Source organism: Herpailurus yagouaroundi, unplaced genomic scaffold, assembly GCF_014898765.1.
Source record: "Herpailurus yagouaroundi ecotype Mexico unplaced genomic scaffold, PumYag 483, whole genome shotgun sequence".
Lineage (NCBI taxonomy): Eukaryota > Metazoa > Chordata > Mammalia > Carnivora > Felidae > Herpailurus > Herpailurus yagouaroundi.
In genome coordinates, this window is record NW_024412700.1 from 5,446,259 (window position 1) to 5,467,245 (window position 20,987).

Here is a 20,987-nt window from a genome sequence, read left to right on the forward strand (position 1 = left end):
GGTGGGGGGTGGTCCCTGCTCTGGATGGTCCACAGTGGGGGTGGGGGTGGGGGTGTCCCTGCTCTGGACGGTCCACGGTGGGGGGTGGTCCCTGCTCTGGATGGTCCACAGTGGGGGTGGGGGTGGGGGTGTCCCTGCTCTGGACGGTCCACGGTGGGGGGTGGTCCCTGCTCTGGATGGTCCACAGTGGGGGTGGGGGTGGGGGTGTCCCTGCTCTGGACGGTCCACGGTGGGGGGTGGTCCCTGCTCTGGATGGTCCACAGTGGGGGTGGGGGTGGGGGTGTCCCTGCTCTGGACGGTCCACGGTGGGGGGTGGTCCCTGCTCTGGATGGTCCACAGTGGGGGTGGGGGCGGGGGTGTCCCTGCTCCAGACGGGAATGGTGTTGGGATCAAATCCCTTCTTCAGACAACTCCTAATCATTGTTGTGTCAAGCACAGGGCCCAATACAGAAGGGAGGGCGAGGTCAGTGCTGAGCTCTGCTCGCTGGGGGGCTGATGAGGGGGGCTCCGCACGGTTCAGAATCCCAAATAGTACCTCTGAGACGATTTTTCGCAACGAAAAGTGGCCTTGGCACGTTTCTAAGGAGAGTCAGGGGTCAACAGGAACCCAGGAGACCAGAAAGGACACGTGAGTTTTGACAAAAGTGTTCCCTGATCAGCACGCCAGCTGCCGGGTCACCTTGGCTCGTGCGCGTTGCCTCTAACGCCACCTCGCGTCTCCGGTGTTCGTATGGCGCGATTCTCCCCACGCGCCGACACTCAGCGCACAGCTCTTGGCAGCTATTTTGTGAGAAACCTGGGGGGACCGCTGGGTGGCAAGCTACGGCACTCGTCGGGTTCTCCGAGCGCGGGGAGCGGCCCCGTGGAGTCACGGCGGCAGGCGCAGCCCTGCGTTCACGGCCGCGCGCGATCGGCAGGAGCCGGGCGGACGTGGCCGCAGGCGGGGGCCGGATCGGCGCCGGGCACGGCAGCTCCCGTCCTCCCCGGGCTCGTGTGGCGAGTGGGCACCGCGGCCGCGAGAGGATGCTACCGGAAGTGCCGGAGGCAGGGCTGGCGGGCCCGCTCGGGCGGGCAGCGCGTGCTGCGAGGGGCTGGGGCCCTGCCCGAGAAACGGACGCCCACGGGGGCCGGTGCCGGGAGAGGCTGCCGACCGCGGCTCGTCGGGGCCGCCGGTGCCCGTCGGGGCCGGCAGCCCGTGTCCAGCCACGGCCCGGGACGTGCCTGTGATGCACGAAAGCGGTGACGGGGCCCATGGCCCCGGGGGCTGGCGGCGGGATGGCAGGGGAAGGCGGAGCCGGACCGCCCCGCCCCCTGGCGAGGCCTTGCGAATCAAGGGCCGAAGGCGGTCGCCAAGTGTCAGGGGTCACTGTTTCAGCGGTTAATCAAAGTCTTACCTTCCCAGAGGACACATTTTTATATACGGCGCCTGATTTATTCTGGCTCCTGGGCCTGCAGGTTGGAACTTGTGTCACGAATGCATGTCAGGAATTCACAAAAAGAATGTTTCGATCGCCACGAACTGAAAGGAGAATTTAAATATGCACCTGGCTGGCACACCTGACTCACCCCGCCATGGAAACCTGCACTTCTCTGTTCTGCTTTTCAATAAGTGTCCCTAGAGAACATGGGATGGGCGATCCCGCCTGACGGAAGGGGGAGGTAAGCAAACAGCCACTCAGAACGCAGTGCCGGGAACTGTCATCTGGGGGGGGGGGGGGGCAAGAGGCCAGGGAGTCAGCAGCTTAGGGGGTGTCGTACCCTTGAGCCCACAGGACACTAGTGCGGGAGACGAGAACCATGCCAGGCATCTTTAGATCTCACGTCATCCGGCGTTCCCACACCAACTCCTGCTCACTTTGCACCGTGCCACAGAGCGTCCAAACCGTTCGCTCGAGAAACGCTTGCATTCGGCACCTGGGACTTGAGTATCAATCCATACGGATGAACCCTGTAACTAAAGACCGTGCAGGGAGTGGACGAGAAAGCCGAAGGGAAGTGTACTTACAGGACGAAAACAGGATCAGATTAGGGTGAAACAGAACAATCTCTAGAGAAAAATATTTATGCTCACAGATGAAAAACTGAAAACAATCAAATGGACTAAGCGATATTTTAAAATAGTAATATTTGATGCCTTTACAGGTATGGTAAGAAATAATAAGTGTCATAAGAGGATACTATGAACAAGTGTATGCCAGCAAATTGGAAAACCTAGACGAAACGCACAAATTCCTAAAAACATACAACCTTCCCAGACTAAATCATGAAGAGACAGTCTGAACAGACCGACAACTAGCAAGGAGATTGAATCAGGAATCAAAAACCTCTGTACAAACAACAAAATCCCTGAATCAGATGGTTGCATGGGTGAATTACACCATTTAATTTTTTTAAACATTTATTCATTTTTGAGAGACAGAGCAGAAGTGGGGGAGGGGCAGAGAGAGAGAGAGAGAGAGAGAGAGACAGAATCCGAAGCAGGTTCCAGGTTCCAAGCTGTCAGCACAGAGCCCAATATGGGGCTCGAACCCACGAACTGCAGTATCGTGACCTGAGCCAAAGTCAGCTTAAGTGACTGAGCCCCCCGGGAGCCCTTACCAAACATTTAAAGCAGAAGTAACCTCAATCCTTCCCAAACTCTTCCAAAAACTGAGAAGGGGACACTTTCTAACTCATTCTATGAGGCCGACATTATCTTGATACCAAAGCCAGATAAAGACACTACAAAAAAAGAAAGTGTATGTCAGTATCCTTTATGAATACTCATGTGAAATTCCTCAACAAAATACCAGCAGACAGAATTCAGCAGTTTATTAAAAAAACTATACATTATGACCAAGTGTGATTTATTCTCGGCAGGCCAACATGTGAAAGTTGATCAATGTGACAAAATGAAGAGGGGTAAGAAAAACTCGACATATCATTTCAATTAATGCAGAAAAAGTATTCAACAAATTCAACACCTTTTTCATGATTAAAAAAACTCAACAAACTAGGAGGAGAAGGATACTGCCACATACTAAAGGTCACATATAATAAAGGTCACATAGAAAAACCCACAGCAGACATCATACTCATTGGGGAAAGACTGAGAGCTTTTCCTGCAAGGCAGGAAAAAGACAAGAATGCCTGTGTTTGCCACTTCTATTCAACACAATATTGCAAGTATTAACCAGAGCAATTAAGCAAAAAAAAAAAAAAAAAAAAAAAAAAAAAAGATAGAGAAAAGAAAAAAAGGAAAAAGAAAAAGAAAAGAAAAAAGTCATCTAAATTGGAAAGCAAGAAGTAAAATTATTTGTTTGCAGATGACATGATCCTATATGTAGAAAACCCTAAAAATTCCACAAAAAAACCTGTTAAAACCAGTGAATGGATTCAGCAAAATTGCAGGACACAAAATATATCCTGCACAATGAGTTGTTTTTATATACTAACAATGAGCAATCTGAAAAGGAAATTAAGAAAATTCCATTTACAACAGCATCAAAAAGAATAAAATATTTAACAATAAACTTAGCCAAAGAAGTGAAATACTTGTACATGGAAAACTCCAAAACATTGTTGAAAGAATAAAAGAAGACCCAAATAAATGGAAAGACGTCCCATGTTTATGGATAGTAACAGTCAATAGTATTAAGATGTCAATCCCACCCAAAGCAGTCTACAGATTCAATGCAATCAATCCCTGTCAAATCCCCAATGATGTTTTTGCAGTTCCTTCACTTTTTGCAGTGCTGCCATTTAGGAAAAAAATCCATCCTAAAATTCATATAAGATCTCAAAGAATCCTGAACGGTCCAAACAATCTTGGAAAAGAAGAACAAAGTTGAAATCACCAAAACCTACTAAAAAGTAACATTAAAGCAGGCAGGTATTGATTGGCATAAAGACAGACATACAGTACAATGGAATATAATATAGTTCAGAAACAAATTCTCATATACATGTCAAATGATTTTGACAAGGTTGCCAAGATCACTCAATGAGGAAAGGGCAACCTTTTCAATAAATGGTGCAGGAATAACTGTGTATCCACATATAAAAGAATAAAGCTGGACCTATACCTTACACTATATTAAAAAACGAACCCCAAACGGATCAAAGACCCAAATGTAAGAGGCAAAACTACACCTCTGAAAAGAAAACATAGGAGGAAGCCTTCACGACACTGGATTTAGCAAGGACTCCTTGCATAGGACACCAAAAGCACAGGTAACAAAAGAATAAATCAGTAAATTGGGCTTCATCAAATTTAAGATCTTCTGTGCATCAAAGAACATTATCAAGAAAGTGAAAAGGCAGCACTCAGAATGGGAGAAAATATTTTCAAGTCATGTGTCTTGTTAAGGATTAATATACAGAATATATAAAGACTCACAGACTCAACAACCAAAAAGACCAAACGATTCAATTTAAAAAATGGGCAAAGGATTTGAGTAGACATTTCTCCAAAGACATACAAATGTCGAAAAACACATGAGAAGATGCTCAACGTCAACAATCATCGGGGAGATGCAAATCATAAGCACGATGAGATACCCCTGAGGACACATATTCTTTTAAAAACCCCACAAAACCCAGAACAAAGAGAGTGTTGGCAAAGATGTGGAGAGACCGGACCCCCGGCGCACTGCTGGTGAGAGTGCAAAATGGTACAGCTGCTGTGGGAACACGGTGGCAGCCCCCCACCCTCGCCAGATTAAACTCACTGCCATATGATCCAGCAACGATACTTCCGAGTATATACTCGAAAGAATTGAAAGCACGGACTCAAAAACAGATCTGTACACACGTGTTCATAGCAGCACCGTTCACGACAGCCAAGCGGTGGAAGGAACCCAAGTGTTCATGAAAGACGAACGGATAAACTACCTGTGGTTGCTCCACAAGTGCAGTGAAATACCTTGAGGACGACGTGCTGAGGGAACTAGACCAGATGCCAAAGGGCAACCACTGTATAATCCCACCGATACGAGGGACTGAGAGTCGTCCAATCCACAGACAGAGATGGTGGAACCGTGCAGCCAGGGGCTGCGAGGGAGGGGAATGTGGAGCTAGTGTTGAATGGGGACAGGCTTTCAGTGTTCAAGATGACAAAGTCCTAGAGACGATATTGAGGACTGCTGCGAAAGAAAAATTTTACCGTGACATTTGTCGAAACGGTAAGGAAGATCTTGTCTGGGACTACTGTGATAGACGCCAAGACCGCCGCATTAGGGGAGAAAGGCCAGGGTGAACTCTGAAGGTGGCGAAGACATCTGGGGACTTACAGCCGAGGGCAGAGACAGGGGGTAAATGGGTAGGAAATTACTAAGGGGAGACACGAAGGGTAGGTTACGCCATTCTGGTCACGCCACCTTAACAGGCTTCTTGCTGAGGAACGGCCAGGGGGGCCAGACCTCACGGGGAGGCTTCCACTCACAGGGGCCGCTAGGCTGCGCCCTGCCCGCCCCCTCCCTTGCCAGGTTCACCGATTAAACCTGTGTCAGCATGGACACCCCGAGTACCGCCAAATCTGGGGCATCCCAGGTCCTGTGGAACGACGAATCCACAGGCGCCCCTTGTAATTGTACCTTCTTATTCCTGACAAAGAGGCCCTGGTGCCCTGTGGTGCACACACGTTGGGGCAGACACTGAGTGCTGGGATTCCAGAGCCTTCCGCCTGCCCCCGTAGGCACCCGACACACGGGAGGATTTTGTGAAACAGTTTAAATAAATTAAGGAGGAAAAAAAAGTGGATCATTTACTTAAAAAAAAAAAAAATCACAAGGTCTTCTATTTTTCTTGGTACTTGAGAGGGAAACAACATGCTTGAAAATTTGTTTGTGGATCAGCATAAACAACCAAAAATATTTCTGTTTTCTGGTTGTGATGGGAAATCATGGTGTTAGTAGGATGAGATCTGAATTGAAATTTACACATTTAGTAAGTTAGAGAAATACAAATACCCTATGATTTCACTCACATGTGGAATTTAAGAAAAAAAACCAATGAGGAAAAGGAAAAAAAAAAAAAAAGAGAGAGAGAGAGACAAACCAAGAAATAGACTCTTCACTACAGAGAACACACTGAGGGCCACCAGAGGGAGGTGGGTAGGGGGTGGGGAAGCAGGTGATGGGGACTAACGATGCACTTGTGATGAGACCGCGTGTCGTATGAAGTGTTGAGTCACTACGTTGCACACCTAAAACTAACATTAGGCTGTATGGAAACTATACCGCAGTTACATTTTTTTAAAGTACACATTTAAGAGTAGGAAGACCATTCCCTTCCAATTTCCAGTTTTTTGGTGTTGATTTTAATGCAGTAATGCTCAAGTGCACAGAGTAATGGTAGAATTTTTCAGCTCCGTCACCAGCAGGTTTATTTTCAATAATAAGTTTTGACATTTGAAATCAGAGGGCGTGCTGATGAAATGTTGAAGCTCAGGGGTGTTTACTTTAAGTTTCGGAAAATATTTGATATGTGGATCATTTTATTTTTTAAAATTTTTTAAATGTGTATTCATTTTTGAGAGAAAGGGAGACAGAGCACGAGCAGGGGAGGAGCAGAGACAGAGGGAGTCACAGAATCAGAAGCAGGCTCCAGGCTCCGAGCTGTCCGCACAGAGCCCGACGCGGGGCTCGAACCCACAAACCATGAGATCATGACCCGAGCCGAAGTCGGACGCTTAACCGACCGAGCCACCCAGGCACCCCTGATGTGTGGATTATTTTATGTATCTCAAGAGTAACAGCCCTGAACTCAGAGCCTTGCCTTTTGATTGATCTCTGTGTGTCGGAGCCCAGTGCTGCCTGCACATAGTAGGAAGTCAATAGATATATGCTGGCAGAGTGAAGAAAGGACCCTCTGGAAGGGTTTCGGAGGGCAATGGCTGCAGCGTTGACAGCTCCTGATACCTGTCCCCGCTTACAGATGTCATGGGACAAGTTCGAGAGGAAGCAACAGGACTCATCCCAACCACAGCCCAAAAGGGTTTACAAGGGCCAAGCTCGTAGACCCTGTTTCTGGAGAATTTACTATTATCCAGTGTGGGGACGTACTGCATGGACTATGGAGTCACACAGACCTTCTGCCGTTCTCGGCCCCATGTCCCACCGTTTGAAGGGCCTTGGGCATTAGTGTGTGGCCCCTGAAATGGTGACAAGCAACCCTATTGGCCACGTGATGCTGATATATTATTAAACTGTTCCTTCCACAGTTTTCCTGTCTCAAAGCTGGGGATGGCCTTCCCATGTCATAAGAAGGCATGGGGATAAATGAATTAAATAGCAAACACTTGGTGCAGTGCTGGGCACACAGCGCTCAGTAAATACTCACCCTCACCTCCTACAGTCTCGGGAATGTGTCGTGTGACCACGTGGGCAGCGTGACCACCAACAGCATGCTGTTCCCGCTGTGCGGTCCAGTGGGGGAATCAGAGGATTCCGTCATGTGGGAAGAGTTAATTCAGGGAGTATTGTCACTAGGGACAGAAGGTGTTTTAGTGAGCGCATCCCTGCGATCTAGGACTGAAATAATTAAGAACTGATTCAGTTTTATGATTTCTCTTTAAGCAGAAAATATGCTGTGGTTAAGACTCCGCTCTTAAACAGAGTTATAGCGGATATGTGTTACAGACATCAGTTCAGTCACGAAATAGTCCATTAGCTTGGGTTTAATTAACATTTTCTCTAGAACATGTTCCGCAGACATAAAGGATCCCTGCGACACCGACGTGGCCCCGACAGAAACTGTCCACACTTGGAACATGAGTCCCGATAACGGAGACCTGGGTCAGGCCCACACTCGTCCCCAAAGCACAGCGACACCTCTCCACAGCTAGCCTACCTCACTTAGCACCATGGCACGTCTGTGCCAGCAAAGAAAGTCCAGACCGGAGACGCCAAACCAGTGCTGACACTAGTCACTAAGAGCATTTACCTTTCAAGTTTAAGAACGGTGACCATTACACGGATGAAACGTAATTTCTATCATTAAATCCCATCTTTATGTCACGCGCCCTGGTTAAGTTCAGACAATATATATTTTTTAGATGAAAACTATTCCCAACACATGTTACTTCTTACCTGTAAGAGGCTGTTGAGGGTCGACCTGTGGTCTTCTCTCCCCTGTGGGACTTAGCCGTGTGTGCCCCGCATACCGTGGGGGGCGCGGGGAGCAGCGCTGGGAGCTCAGTCTGGCTCCCCAGCCCCTGCATCCAAGCTCGCGGGCCCTCGACATAACTCCTTTCTGTAAGGACACCAGACCAGACAGGGGCTCTTGTCCTGGGGCGCGTGGTTTCGGGGCACAGAACTGGACCCTCCCGCCGGAAGTCTGGTTTATTAGTCAGGGGCTGGGCCCTGGGTTCCAGTATTTTAAAAGTCCTCCCAGGTAATTCCTAAGCATGGCAAGAGGTGGAACTGCTGGGTTGGGTGGCTACTAAGATATGAAGATGCTTTGGGGTCTAACATTTTGCTTCTCGGCCACTAGAAAAAGCAACAGGATCACTTGAGTTGGTCAAGACAGTAAAACTGGAGGACACTTTGAGCTTGAGGGGAACTCATCCATTTGCATTTAAAGTGATTAAATCTGAAGCTTTCCACTGTAACGATCAGTTAATGTGGTCAAACGGTCCATCCGGTAACCCTGTGCAGGCCACGGTGCAGGGTGCAGGCACAGAAAGGCCGTGGGCGTCCCGTCTCCAACACTGTCGCTGCCATTAACAACAGCCCGAGGCAGAGCTGGCGAGCTGACTGGGGCTCCTGCAGGCACACAGTCCCCCGTCCCGTTCTTGCCCTCAAGGGGCTCCAGGGGCAACCACGATCTGTATACATACCCATCCTCCTCTCGCCCATTTCTCAGCCACATGGTGGGCGTGGGATTCGGTTTCCTGGCATCTGTTCGCTGCAGATAGGGCCACAATATCACGTACCTTCCAGAGACGGAAGCTTTGAGAGTGGACGCCAGCATAAGCCAGTGCTGCCCCAACCAGACTGGGGCATACAGTGACCCCGTCTGCAGGTGACATTCCAGAAAGTGATGGGCAGAGGGGGCGTGAGAACGGGTGAAGAGGAAGGTCTGTGTAAGAGAGACTGGAAAGAGCTGGCATTCTGTGAGCCAACACTCGTTTAGCCTTCCGTGTGAGGCGGGCATTGCTATAGTCCACTGATCCCAAGACACACGGCTCTCCACATTTCAGCATCTCCGGAGTGAATGTGCATCACACTGCCAATGGCGAGACAGGATATGGCCATTGGAGCAATTTCTTTCTTGATGATAAATAAAGTAACGATCGTCTCGCAATCGACCGTGGCCAGGACTGGGTGGACTACAACATGTACAGACACTTCACCGTGAAGAACCTGAAGAAAGTACCAGAAAGTACATGTGGCTTCCCCAAGTTCACACGCTCGAGGTGCCAAAGCCGGCGTTCAGACCAAAGTCAGCCCTGATGGAAAGTTCTGGGTACTTCTCTACATACCCAACACCTACCCACCCTCAACTACCCTGTGGGCCAGGCACAGTCAGAGCCTGACAAGGGTCCTGGTCCCAGACAAGCATGGCTTCTCCATCTCCCTCTTTCCCAAATTACTGCCACTCTCTGCTTACACCCAACGCAGCATCCCGATGCCCAAATAACATAAGACTTTCCAAGGACCCCCTTGCTTTACAAACAGCCCCCGCCGTTACCGAACAGTTACGGTGTGTTTCCCAGAATGTGTCTAAAGGAAGATCACGGACCGTCCATTAACCCCCAGGCCCCCCAGAACCTCCCATTCCTCCCGTGTGCCCTAGGAGCCAGCCCTCACTGACGCATGCGTGGGGACACTGGCCCCGTGGTCTCACCCACGTGGGCACCCAGTCGGGGGCTCGGGTCACACCCAGTCACAGGAGGACCACAGTTTACCCCACAGGGTCTGACTCCCGCCCTGGGGCTCTCCCGGCTAACCTGCCGCATCAGGAAGCGAGGTTTATGGTCTAGAAAACCTCCAGAAGGGACTCTGAACACAGGCTCTCTCCCAGCAGACCACTGTCCCTGGCTTACATGCCTTATGGAAGAAAAAGGTCCTGCTTTGGTCCCCTTTCTCCTCCTTTTCCTCTTTCTGCTCCCCACCACCATCATCATCGTTGATCATAGTTTTAAAAGAACTGAATTCTAAAAAGGCCTGGGTTTGGATGGCTCTTGTCCTTCTGTGACTGAGGCAACAGATCCCCACCAACTTGGTCTGCAGGTGTTGGTGGGGCTGGCTCCCCTCTGGAGGCTCCAGGGAGAACCTTTCCCTCTTCCAGACCCTTCCTGCACCACTCGGGTGTGGCCCTTCCTCCAGCTTCAAAGCCAGCAAAGCCGCATCGCCCTGTGCCTCCCTCCCGGTCCCGTCTCCCACGGACTGCACCCTCTCTCCACCTGACGGGCCTCTGTGAACCCTGGGTCTGTGCGGACAATCTCCCCTCGCAAGGCCCTTAACAATCTCATCCGCGAAGTCCCGTTTGCCACGTAAGGTCACACACTCACAGATTCTGGAGGCTAGGAGAGGACGTGCAGTTACGCTAGTGGGTAAGAGCAGACAAGGCGCTGAGCTCGCTCTACCAGGGCTGTTCCTCGTCACTGAGCGTCGGGTCTCCGGCCCTGCCAGCAAGGACAAGGGCCACAGCACAGCGTCCCCCATTCATCCCACGGCTGTGGAGGGTCCGGGTTCAGCTGAGTATCCTGGTCCACACAACATCACCCAGAGGGCAGGCGCTTGGTCAGTCGTAACTGCCGAATGGCTGTGCCCTCTGCCAGCTTCCCGTGATTCCCCGGAAGTTGCTTGGGCCTCTGAGGCCGCGGGGCTTGGCCCCTGAACGCAGACGATGCCTCTGCCTCGTCCGTGTAGTCGGGATTCGTAAGTAACATTGGCCGCTCCTGTGCTTAGACCTTGGCAAGCTGTAATTGGAGGCTCCGGCCGGGGAGCTGCAGGCACCCTCCCTCAAGGGCCAAACACACCTCAGGTGGAGAAGGGTGCTTACTGGCTCCCAGAGTGACCATTAACTACATGCTGTTCACGGTACACTCAATAAAGCTGCCAGAAAGAGAGAGCGAGCGGGAAAATAAACGAGTAGGAGAGCGGAAACTCAAAACAGTGTCCGGCTGGTCTTCTGTAACGGAAGACGATTGGCCCGGGGAAGAATCATCAGGGGAAATAAAGGTAAAGAGGAGTGAAGATAAACGTATAGTCATAAAGGGCCCTCACAGCTCCCTCGGCCAAAGCCCCAAAGCCCAGCCGGCCCTCTGTGTTTTGAGGTCTGGCGGCCAGCAGCACCCGGGGCTGGTGGGACGCGAAGCCACCTGGAGGAGACGTGATCGGGCGGAGCGCAGGGCCGGGCTGCGGGTGTGGTCCCCAGGGCGGCGCCTCGCCCCACCTGTTCCTCCCTGCACGGGGAGCAGTTAGCGCATGGTCTTGGGGCAACGCTGCTCAGAGCACGTGCTTTGAACGCCTCTCACACGCGGTGAGTCCCGCGTTCCCCACAGGCGTGACCACTCCCGGGGCCGCCCGGCTGCTTTCGCCGTGGGCAAGGGTGTGGGGCCCACCCCCAGGCCCGCCTGTGGGTTGTGAGGGTCCCACCTCCGAGCCAGTAGTAAAGACAGGTGCGTGGCATTTCAGGCTTTCCAAAGTGCCTCTGCCTCCCTTACACCGCTTAATCTAATGGTGAGAAGAGGCAGCCTGGCCCAGCCCTCAAGCAGAACCCTCCACAGCCAACTCTGGGAGTCGAGAACTTCCCTGCACGGTCCACATTCCACTCACTGCCCAGCGCGCCCGGTGGGCGTTTCGGCCACGCTCCAGAATGCCGACCGCTAATCCTCCCACAGGGGGATAAGCAAAGCGTGACTGATCGATGGGGAGCACGTGGCCGCCACATCAGCCCAGTGGGGGGGGGGTGTTGCCGCCCAGAGTTTCCACAGGCTTCCGGGGGTTCAGCGCTGCTCGTGAGGACGGGGACCAGTACGTTCTGCTTTTCAGATGTTCTGCTTTCCCAGATGCCTGGGATCTCAGGGGTGGAGACGGGCAGAGCCCAGCAAGGGTTCCAACTCCGGGGAAGGGCATCTTCTTTCGCATCTTTGCTCTTCCACTTTCCTGGCACGCGGAGGCCGGGGAACCCCAGCTCTGCTGCTCTGCACCCCCGGGGGCACCAGCACAGGGAAGGAGCCACCTGTGCGTCTAGAGCCCCGTGGTGCACACTACACATAGTTTTGTCGTTTTGTGACCGAACCCCTGGTGTCCCCGTATCTCCACGCACACAGCGGAGAAGGTAAGGGAGGCAAAACCCAAGTGGATATTGTCATCTGGACGTGTGGGAGCTCATCTCATGTCCCGGGGAGCTCCGACGAGCAGGGACAGTCTCCCACATACCTCTGTGGGGTGGTCCAGTGGAGATGGGCTCTCTCCTCAGCCCAGTGGAAGCTCCCAGAGAAGAAAGAAGACGCCTGCCTGTCCCCAAGGTCACAGAAGATTTCCTTTTCAAGCTGTGCTTGTGGAAGCTTCTGATCCAGGCCAAGTTACGGGTCTGCGCTGCCCCCAGAGAAGCTGTGTGAGGAAGCGGAAGGCCTTCTCTCGGCCACCGTGTCTGAGTGCCCTCTCTCCCTTCTGGGTTTGTCCACGGATTCTCCCTGCCTCCCAACTCCCGAGATGAAATCACAGCCCAGAAAGGTCTGGATGGGCAGGCTGGCGTGGGCCGTCTGCATATCACCAGGCTACGCAAGGAGGCCTCCAGGGACCAGGTGGTAACCATGGCAACGAGGAGGCATGCCTACCTCGCAGAGAGGCGGGGCCTGTGGTCTGAATTGTGGGTGCAGAGGGGAGGGAGGGTTGACCTGGGGCTCTGGTCACCGATGGAAATGGGCACCTGGGGAGCAGGCATGTTGCTGAGTCCGGCTGCAAGGAAGCTGGGCTGTATTTGGCAGGGAGGTGTCCAAATAGAAACATTCGTGCAGCATCCGGAGCTTGTGGGCACGCAGAGGCCTGAAGGGGCAGACACGGAGAGTCATCACAGCGGCCAGGAGAGCCCGAGCTCCAAAGGGAGAGAGGAGGCTTTGGGGGGGGGGGTGCCCCCGGGAGTGGGAGGGCGCTGTAGCCACAGGCAGGGCAGGAGCGGCGCTGTCACCAGGCCCGTGGGGCCCCCAGGAGGTGCAGGCGCTAAGAGGTGAACTGTAGGGGGGGTTGGGGGGGGCGACCCAGGAAAACACCAAACGACAGGAATTAATGTTCCCTGTGGCAAAGGCTGCCCAGCTCACCTCTGTAGAGAACACGAGGGCCAGGCTGTGGGAAATCACAGTTTAAGGGTGGTTTCAGGGGCACCGGGGGGCTCAGTCGGTTGAGCACCAGAGTTTGGCTCGGGTCACCATCCCAAGGTCATGGGATTGAGCCCTGCATCGGGCTTTGTGCTGATGGTGTGGAGCCTGCTAGGGATTCTGTCTCCCTCTCTCTTTCTCCCCCTCTGCCTCTCTCCCCTGCTAGCATGCATTCTCTCTCTCTCTCTCAAAAGCAATAAAAATTTTTTAAAAAGGGTACTTCCAATGCTCCACGACAGCTCCCAGACCAAGTGCACGCTTGGGAAAGAGCTGGGCTGCGGCGACAGCCTGCTGACGTGCACTTGAGCCCTCTCCTCGGGTGGAGCCACACTGCCCTCGGCCCTCTGCCCAGAGGGACTAGGAAGCCACGATGTCCCAGACGGGAGGGACATGGGGGCAGGAAAAGTGATGGTCTCGACTCCCACCCAAGGTCTCCATGTTCCGAGAAGGAGAAGAGCGCCACAAACGTCTGGGCGGCACCTGAGTCAGGAAAACGAGCAGGCTGTCTCCACCGGCACCAGCCTCGTGTTCACAGACGCTCTCAATAGGCCTAAAGGGCCCCAAACCATCAAAACCACACTCTGCAGGGCCATCACGCTAACAGCGCGTTTCTTTTCCCGTTTCAGCCGGCTGGCTTCCAGAGTGCAGTTCAGGACGCCGCTGGCGGTCCACAGGCCGTCACCAGGGCGGCAGCTCGGCAGTCGCGGCAAGCTCAGGTCCACAGAGTCCACCCCCACGCGGCCGCGACACCCGGGCCCTGCCGGGCCGGCCGTGAAGCGGGCGGGTGCGCAGACAGCGTGAGGGGTCCCCCGTGCGCAGCCTGGCTGGAGCTTCCTCCGTGGGTGAAGGGCAGAAGCGGCTCACGCCTGCCCTGTGGCCTTGCTACCTCCCCATCACACGTGTTTGTGCACACACCCCGTGCTCCAGACACACTCAAGGTCATCCTGTCCCTGACACATTCAACTCCGCACCTCCTCTGTTCTCTTCTATCTGACAAACTCATTTCCGGAAGCAGCTGAAATTTCGTGGCTCCCATGAAGCCCTCTCAGACAGTCCAACGCCAGCTCCCCGGCCTGTTCACGCCTCTGGGCGTCTCCAGGACAGCTTCGATAACACCTGATCATAACTGAGCTTTTGTACGGGTGCTTCCTTCCCTGGTTCTTCAAGGAGAGGGGCCATGCTACGTTTATCTTTGGTCTTACCCCCGATCACATAACTCGAGGCCTTGTGCAGAATACGTATTTGTATTTGTACTTAGCATTCTTGGGAATGAATAAACGAAGTTTAGAAGCATTAACCTCTCAAAAAAAAGAAAAAAAGAGTGAAAAAAATTTTAACCCGTCATGAACCCAAGTTTGAAAAGCTCCGGAAGAAGAACGAACTGAAAAGCGAACGTCACTTGGCGAGTGTAGGGACCCGCCGTCCAAGTCCAACACATCCAACCTGTACATCAGAACACAGAAACCAACGGTGGCGGGTTTTCTTAAAGCTCTTGTAATGAGTAGAGATCTCTCAGTCTTCAGTGCCACTTGGAAGTAATGGCCTAATCATTATTAATTCCTTTGGTATTTCCTATGATAACATTAATCACAGCAAACTCATTTGATGTAAATGGAAAATCACGAGTTTTTCTGCAACATTCCGCAGCAATTCCGCATTAATTAGCTGGAGCACCACGTAAAAGTGTCACCGTGTCTGACGATTAAGCACATTTCTTGCACACTTTGATTAAGACACAAATCCCAAGCCAATAGAGAGAAAAGGTGGGAAAAGAAAAAAACCACACTTTATTGGAATGCAGTAATGAAGGCCTCGGGAAGTGGCTGGCCCTTGCGGCCGGCTGGGTGGCCGCCCCTTGAACTGGAGACAGAAGGAGCCCCCGGGGAAGGGGTGAACTGGAAACACCTCTCTCTGTACTTTAACTTATTAACCGCGTGTGTACAAAAGCAATTTTAAAACGTGTTTTAACGCTCTCGTGATATAAAAGGATGACTCGCAAAGGTACACATTCAGTGTCCGTGAATTAGAAATACGGAGGCAGAGATTTATATGCAAACTTATCTCAAGGTATAGAAAACACCTTCTTTACCACTTACGGTAAATGTTCAATTCCTAGAGGGTAAATTGCACACTACCCCATCCAGTAGCATAATTTTCTTCCCGGTGATTGGCATTTGGATTTCAAGGTGGGAGGAAGGGGACGGATGGCAAGACTGCACAGCTCGCCAGTGTAAAAGGCATTCATTAGAACAGGTTCTCCAGCAAATGGCATGCCTGCGTCTTGACAAAAATCATGTCAAAAGCCACGTCAATCATGCGATTTTTTTTCCCTGCTGGTTCAAATGCGCATCTTCCCGGGGATGACAGACACTCACAGAGGCACCTGCAATGCACCAAATAATGCCTCAGATCTTAAAGGACGAAGCCAGAGCGCACGGGCCATGCATTAAATTGCTGACTGACAAATACCCAGGACAAGAGAACACTGACGTCGTGCAAACAACAGAGGTGGTGTGGTCCCTCTGGGGAAGACCCGCTGGAATTGCACAGCCGCAACAGGGGCCATACAGAACCGTGCTCTGGGCTGGAGCCAGGATGCCCGCCCATGTGCGGCAGAGGTGGGGGCGGGGGAGGTGCATCCCGGCCCCCACACCCCGAGGTGGCCGATGTGGGGGTGAGCGCCCGGGCCCACAGCCGCCGTAGGGTTGCACACGTGGGGCAGGTTCACAGAAGAGAGTCCTGTCCTGCCTCTGTTGGCTGATGGGTCGACAGGACAGATGGATGGGTTTTAAAGGGCGAATATTTTAGAAAACTTACACGAGGGAGGTAAGCAACAGCATTTGGTGAGAGGAGGGCGAGTGGAAAGGGGAGAAAAATCACGAGCACTCTTTCACCGTGAAAATCTGACGTGTCTCCAGACCTACATCATTTTCCTAATTAGATGGAAGTCGGTTTTCAAGATGTATGCACATAAGCACTTAGGGTAATTTTACAAGATAATCGGAGGATTTACAGAGCAGACTTGCATAGAGCCACACGAGCCGGTCCACGTACGAGACCTAATAACTGTTAGCACGATGTGTCCTGTGACGAACGGCCGTGCACAGCCGCAAATGGGGGAGGCAGTGCCCAGTGTCTCTTACTTGAGGCACCGGGCTTGCCTTTAACACCAAGTGCCCGGTCCTCAGGCAACGGGCAAGATGCGAATTTGTACGACGACGTAAAGCATTGTTGTGAGGTTGTAAAAATCTACATTTAATGTTTTTTCGTGGCGATGTAAAATAACAAAGAGCAAAAACAAAGACAAAATATTTGGGGAAGACGACGAAGAATGAAAACCGACCTTTCGATGTTGTGATCTTGCTGGAAATCCATTTCAGAGGGTTCACCTACGAGCTGCACTGAGAGCCTTTGCGAGCTTTTCTGTAGAATGAATACTGGACGACACCTTGCAGGTAGTCCTCTCTGACAGTGCCCTTCGCCCTGGAGGCCGGCACGGAGGCCTGGCGTGGAGCCCGTGCCGTGCCAGGGTTTGATCAGGAAGGGGTTCCCGAGGGGCCTTCTCCTCAACTCCCAAAGAAAAGTCCCACATTTCAAACAGCAGCTCCCTGCTTTGCTCATCTTTCCCTAGGAAAGCCAGTCTCCTGCGGGCATGGAGGGGTCTGTTTTGAGAAGACAAAGACAGTGAAGTGTGAGGACGAAACCCGTAACAGCAGAGAGAGCTACAGGGTCCGCCCGCAGAACTCCACGCGATGTTGACACTGCAGCGCTAGAGGGGTGTCCCTCCAGCCTCAGTGTGGACATCTCTGGATTTAGCCATCAGAGAGGGCTTATGTGAATGAGACCTCAGACCTCGGTGGGTCACGGGACCGGGTTGCTGTGTGTGTGGGGTAAGATCTGGCCTGAGCCGGGGCGGGGGGGGGGGGGGGGCACAGGAGGGGAGGGAGGGAAGTCTGGAAAGAGCAGCGCTGGCAGGTAGGATAACTGATCCCCAGGCAGACAGGGCCTCGGGCAAGTGGAGAACAGGTGAGCACCTGACTGGGGTAGAGAAGAGGCTTGGGGTGTCCGGGAGGCCAAGGAGCTGGCCGCAGACTGGCCTCCCAGCAGTGTGGGACCCCCATCCGTTCCTGTGCGTTTCCTACACGCTCTCCCTGCTCCTGCTTGCAGACTGATGGACTCTGGGGGAGGAAAGAGGCAGGACGCACAGTTCCATGGGGAAAATCCAGGGTGTGCAAAACTGCTGTCCGAAAGGCTTCCTGGAGCAGGCACCCTCCCAACAGGGCTGGTGATGAGCCAAGGCCAGGGCCGGCTGAGGACCGGCACGTAAAGGCATGGCACCGCCTTTGACATTCTCCCAGCCCTTGACCTGCCGGTGCCCTTCGGTCCTGGAGCAACTCACGTTCTGAGCTTCCCCTGCCCTGGGCCCCTGACCTCAGCATCTGTCCCCGAGGTCTGTCCACTGCTTCTCCTTCTGCCTTTGCTGCTGCTGTCCACACCCCATTTCCAAGCATCTGCACCCTTACTTACTTTGTAGCCCCAAATTCCCTGCCAAGTTTCAGACGAGGCACATCTGGCCTGACGACTCGGGAGACAGAAGAAACCACCGGCCGAGGGGCCCAGAAGCCAGGGCTCGGGGCGCACCCCAGATCCTCGCTGCCCCGGGCACGGGGGTCCTCGCTGATCTAAGGCTCATCACCTACATCCGCATTGCTGTAAGGCTGGCGAGGAAGCACGGTCACAGCACAGATGCACTGCCCGACGTGCAGTCAGACCAACCCTCAGTCAGGGACCAGCTCAGCTCAGTCTCTGCCACGTCCACGTCCACGTCGTGAGTGCACAGGCCTCCCCGGGGCAGAGCTCCGACCCCAACACTTTTCTGACCAAAGTGCTCCGTGGCTGCCCACTAACTGCTGCTTATGCACGAGCTGTGTGGCCTGCCTGCCACGTTCCCACGGGGCAGGCCTCTCCCGTGCACCCTGCGTCCCCTGAAACAGGCCTTTTCTTGTCCCCAAACAGGCCATGCTGCTCTCTGGGCCTCTGCCTTTTCACCCCTCCTGTCCAGAGCGTCTGTCCTCAGTTCCACCGGTCAGACTCCAGCCACGTGGCCTCCCCGGTGGCCGCGTTATCCTTCAGGGCCCCCCCCCCCCCCCCCCCCGCGTCAGCCAGGAAGTCTAGGTCTGCTCCCAGCACTTGGCAGGTCTCACGTGGAGATGCCACCTACACAGTCCTTGGTGCGCTGACTCTCGGCTCCTGTGGGATCCTGAGGGCCCAGGCCTCAGACCGCTTCCCTTCCCTGGGGTCTTCCGGGATCTTCCATAGCAGCTGGGCGGTGCCTGGCACACACAAGGCTTAAACACACAACAAATAAATGGCGGAACTACGTCTCCTTAGAGCAGACGATTAAGATAAAACGTTCAAGATATGATTAATAGAACTAAGTAATATTTTGTTTTGAACTATATCTAAACCCATTTTATCTTGTTTAGATCAAACCGTGTGAACACGGGGAGAGCATCTTACAAAATCATTAGAGAACAGAAATACCTTTGTTTCAGCCCCAGAATTATCAAAGCCAGGCTTAGGAAAAGCTAGTTGAATCAAATCAGAGGTCATTAACAAAGGTAACATACGTTATGAATTGTTACAGACGTCACCAAATTTCAAAGGCATATGTAATTATGAGCAGAGCAACAAATACAGTAGTTTCAATCAAAAACCATTAGTAGATACGGAAAATGAAATATAGATGCAAGGAGACGAACAGCTTAATAGTCCTCGCATCTAATTAATCAGTGAGCTGATTAATGAATTGTACATATTTTAAATGTGTCCACAGAATCTTATAAAAGCGAGCGCTCTTCTGGGCACCAAACCCAGTGGGGGACCCCAGGGAGACCCGGCCGCCGTCCCCGACTTGCATGGAGCTTCTCCTCTACGGCAGTGCCGACCCTGAGCAAGCAGGTCGATAAGTGAACAGGACAATTTCAGACCACAGCAGGGCTCTGAATCGAGGAGCAGAGGTTTACATGCTGGGGGTGTATGGCAGGAGGCTGTGTGAGTTTGGAAGCCAGGACAGGCCCGCTGAGGGACAGCTGGCTGGTGCCCACAGGACGAGGCCAACTGAGCAGACTCCGGAGTATGCTCTGCGGGCTCAGGGCCCAAGGGCGGGGGGTGGGGATGGGGGTGAGCGGACTGCTTGGTCCACGAGCAAATGCGGAGGGGATGAGGTCAAGGTAAGGGCAGGGGTCACTGTGGTGCAGGGTCAGGGCCACAGGTCAGGACGGAACTGGTGCAAAGCTTTAGCAGGGACATCACGAAACCTGATCATGCCCTAAAGGTCCCCGTGGTTACGAGCCGTGAACTACTCCAATAAGAGACGGCACAGGAGGTGGGGAGGAGGGTGGATTCCAGGCGTGGCGAGGGGGGCAAGTGAGGGGGGCAGTGGACCCCGGGCTGTGCCGTACTTTAGTAAGTAAGTTAAACATCAGATCCTGACTCCCAGTGTTTCATGTGAACAACCTACAAGATTAAATTCCAAACAAGTTTACAAACACGGAGGTCGACGATGGGTCAGGTGGATCTCAACTGCTGCCACTAATTAGGACGAAAGGGGTTAACTGGATGCCCTTGGCGAGGGGGCTCTTAGAAAGCTACAGCCCTGGAGTTGCCCTGTTCCGTCCACATCACGCCTGCTACGAGGAAGGGCGTTAAAACATTCCTTCTTACTGCTCAAACAGCCCGAGTTGGAATGGCTCTCCCTGAGTTTACAACATCAGGCATTATAACGATATGATAACTTGTTGTATTTATCACATTTTCCTGGACCTTCCTTTTCAAGAGCTAAACCTCGCCTCATAGACAATCTCTATCGAAATATTTTGACTTCACATTCCCAAGCAAAGAAGAATCACAGAACACTGAGGAAACTGACCACCGGAACTCTGAGTCTTTTCCTCTCGAGAAAGTTTTGAGTGCCACTGTGTCCTCGTTTCTGGCCAGGTGGCCCATTCACTCATGCCTGAAGATTCACCATGAAAATGTTAGAAAAAAAATTAATGCCTATTTATTTTTGAGAGAGAGAGAGGGAGAGAGAGAAGGAGCAGAGGAGGGGCAGAGAGAAGGAGAGAGAGAATCCCGAGCAGGCTGCTTGCTGTCAGTGCAGAACCCGACAAGGGGCTTGATCTCACAAGCCATGAGATCATGACCTGAGCCGAAATCAAGAATCAGATGCTTAACTGACTGAGCCACCCAGGTTCCCCCACCATTTTTCAACATAATAGGAAGGTCTTAATTTTGGCACCTTTCACAGACCCCTGCAAGTGACAAAACCAGGAAAAAGGCAACCAGAGCTAAGCTTTGCAAAGGTGAAAGCTGACAACACCCTGCATATTTTTAAGGACCGATGCTTTACAAAACAGGAGAGATTCTTTCAGCTCCCCCAGTTAAACTCAGGGACGGTGTGCTTTTTATTTCCTTCTTCGAAACAGGCCCTCTGTCCTTTCCTCCCATTCTCCCTCAAGATGTGATGCAACGTTTGGTCCCTGATGAAGTCTGTCCTTATTGCTCGAAGCCAAGTTCAGTAGTTGCCCTGAATGACCAAGGTGCTTCCTCCGTACCCCCTGCAGCACGGCCACAAAGACAGAATGCTTCAGGTGTGCCTGGCTCTGTGCTGTGAGAC

At 52.6% G+C, this 20,987-nt stretch overlaps 1 protein-coding gene and 1 long non-coding RNA gene across 2 annotated transcripts in view; one reads left to right on the plus strand and one right to left on the minus strand.

The window, feature by feature from the left end:
• Positions 1-20,987, minus strand: part of PTPRN2 (protein tyrosine phosphatase receptor type N2) — a 748,038-nt gene that overhangs the window by 321,284 nt on the left and 405,767 nt on the right. The window lies entirely within an intron of this gene.
• LOC121022983 (uncharacterized) lies at positions 1,114-18,734 on the plus strand. Its single transcript, XR_005787205.1, has 3 exons — positions 1,114-1,659; positions 16,941-17,143; positions 17,844-18,734. It is a non-coding gene; the product is annotated as an uncharacterized LOC121022983 (long non-coding RNA).